Genomic DNA, 2927 nt, shown 5'->3' with positions numbered 1-2927 from the left:
AGAGCGGTTGACCACGAGATCTTGCCCTTTGACTTTCCACGGACAGGCTTTGAACAGTGGACCTCTCCACCCGGTTGTGTTAGGTCGGCTCAGAGGGACACCTGGGAGCAACATCCGGGCCAAACCGACAGCTACATCCCCTCCGTGTAGACCCGATGCGTCCGTTTTCCCCCTCCAAGTGCCGGCGGCGGTGCCGTCCGTGAGGGGGGGCACACCCGGACACGCGTGCCGGGCGTTTTCAACCACCACAACACTTCCAAACACATGAGAGGCTGCCTACGCAAGATCTGGCGGCATGCTAGCCCCCGGAGGCCGCCGGCCACAGCCGCAGACGCGCGAAGGGCAATCCGCGTAGAGGGGATTTTTCGGATACTTCTCCATCACCAAAAATTATGAAAAAAATATTATCGTTCCTATAGCACATGTGCACACGTCGTGCAAAAAAACTCATGATTTCATCGCGCTCCGAGTATTTAATAATATTCACGCCGCATCGTTACCGCAGAATGGCTACTACCGTGTCATCGCCGTCCGTTAGGGGGGGCCACGCCCCGGAGACGCGTGTCGCCTCTTCGGACATGCCAACACACCACCCCGCATGTATGAGGGCCCGGTGCGACGTTCCGGTGGCATTGCTACCCCCCCAGGGCCCCCGACCCGCCTAACCCTGTAGCGTTTGACCACGGGATCTAGCCCTTTGACTTTGCACGGACGGGATTTGACCAGTGGACCTCTCCACCCGGTTGTGTTAGGTCAGCCCATAGGAACACTTTGGAGCAACATCCGGGCCAGACCCACAGCAAGGTCCCCTCCGTGTAGACCCGACGCGTCCGTTTCCCCCCTCCAAGTGCCGGCGGTGGTGCCGTCCGTGAGGGGGGCCAAACCCCGGAGACGCATGCCGCCTCTTCGGACATGCCACCACACCATCCCGCATGTATGAGGGCCCGGTGCGATGCTCCGGTGGCATTGCTAACCCCCCAGGGCCCCTGTCCTGCCTAACCCTAGAGCGGTTGACCACGAGATCTTGCCCTTTGACTTTCCACGGACAGGCTTTGAACAGTGGACCTCTCCACCCGGTTGTGTTAGGTCAGCTCAGAGGGACACCTGGGAGCAACATCAGGGCCAAACCGACAGCTACATCCCCTCCGTGTAGACCCGATGCGTCCGTTTTCCCCCTCCAGGTGCCGGCAGCGGTGCCGTCCGTGAGGGGGGGCACACCCGGACATGCGTGCCGGGCGTTTGCAACCACCACAACACTTCCAAACACATGAGAGGCTGCCTACCCAAGATTTGGCGGCATGCTAGCCCCCGGAGGCCGCCGGCCACAGCCGTAGACGCGCGAAGGGCAATCCGCGTAGAGGGGATTTTTCGGATACTTCTCCATCACCAAAAATTATGAAAAAAATATTATCGTTCCTGTAGCACATGTGCACACGTCGTGCAAAAAAAAAACTCATGATTTTATCGCGCTCCGAGTATTTAATAATATTCACGCCGCATCGTTACCGCAAAATGGCTACTACCGTGTCATCACCGTCCGTTAGGGGGGGCCACGCCCCGGAGACGCGTGCCGCCTCTTCGGACATGCCACCACACCACCCCGCATGTATGAGGGCCCGGTGCGACGCTCCGGTGGCATTGATACCCCCCAGGGCCCCCGACCCGCCTAACCCTGTAGCGTTTGACCATGGGATCTAGCCCTTTGACTTTGCACGGACGGGATTTGATCAGTGGACCTCTCCACCCGGTTGTGTTAGGTCAGCCCATAGGAACACTTTGGAGCAACATCCGGGCCAGACCCACAACAAGATCCCCTCCGTGTAGACCCGACGCGTCCGTTTCCCCCCTCCAGGTGCCGGCGGTGGCGCCGTCCGTGAGGGGGGCCAAACCCCGGAGACGCGTGCCGCCTCTTCGGACATGCCACCACACCACCCTGCATGTATGAGGGCCCGGTGCGATGCTCCGGTGGCATTGCTACCCCCCAGGGCCCCTGTCCTGCCTAACCCTAGAGCGGTTGACCACGAGATCTTGCCCTTTGACTTTCCACGGACATGCTTTGAACAGTGGACCTCTCCACCCGGTTGTGTTAGGTCAGCTCAGAGGGACACCTGGGAGCAACATTCGGGCCAAACCGACAGCTACATCCCCTCCGTGTAGACCCGATGCGTCCGTTTTCCCCCTCCACGTGCCGGCGGCGGCGCCGTGCGTGAGGGGGGGCACACCCGGACATGCGTGCCGGGCGTTTTCAACCACCACAACACTTCCAAACACATGAGAGGCTGCCTACGCAAGATTTGGCGGCATGCTAGCCCCCGGAGGCCGCCGACCAGAGCCGTAGATGCGCGAAGGGCAATCCGCGTAGAGGGGATTTTTCGGATACTTCTCCATCACCAAAAATTATGAAAAAAATATTATCGTTCCTATAGCACATGTGCACATGTCGTGCAAAAAAAAACTCATGATTTCATCGCGTTCCGAGTATTTAATAATATTCACGACGCATCGTTACCGCAGAATGGCTACTACCGTGTCATCGCCGTCCGTTAGGGGGGCCACGCCCCGGAGACGCGTGCCGCCTCTTCGGACATGCCAACACACCACCCCGCATGTATGAGGGCCCGGTGCGACGCTCCGGTGGCATTGCTACCCCCCCAGGGCCCCCGACCCACCTAACCCTGTAGCGTTTGACCACGGGATCTAGCCCTTTGACTTTGCACGGACGGGATTTGACCAGTGGACCTCTCCACCCGGTTGTGTTAGGTCAGCCCATAGGAACACTTTGGAGCAACATCCGGGCCAGACCCACAGCAAGATCCCCTCCGTGTAGACCCGACACGTCCGTTTCCCCCCTCCAGGTGCCGGCGGTGGCGCCGTCCGTGAGGGGGGCCAAACCCCGGAGACGCATGCCGCCTCTTCGGACATGCCAC

This window comes from Triticum dicoccoides, chromosome 5B (assembly GCF_002162155.2).
Source record: "Triticum dicoccoides isolate Atlit2015 ecotype Zavitan chromosome 5B, WEW_v2.0, whole genome shotgun sequence".
NCBI classification, from domain to species: Eukaryota; Viridiplantae; Streptophyta; class Magnoliopsida; order Poales; family Poaceae; genus Triticum; species Triticum dicoccoides.
Note: the sequence above shows the minus strand (reverse complement) of the source record.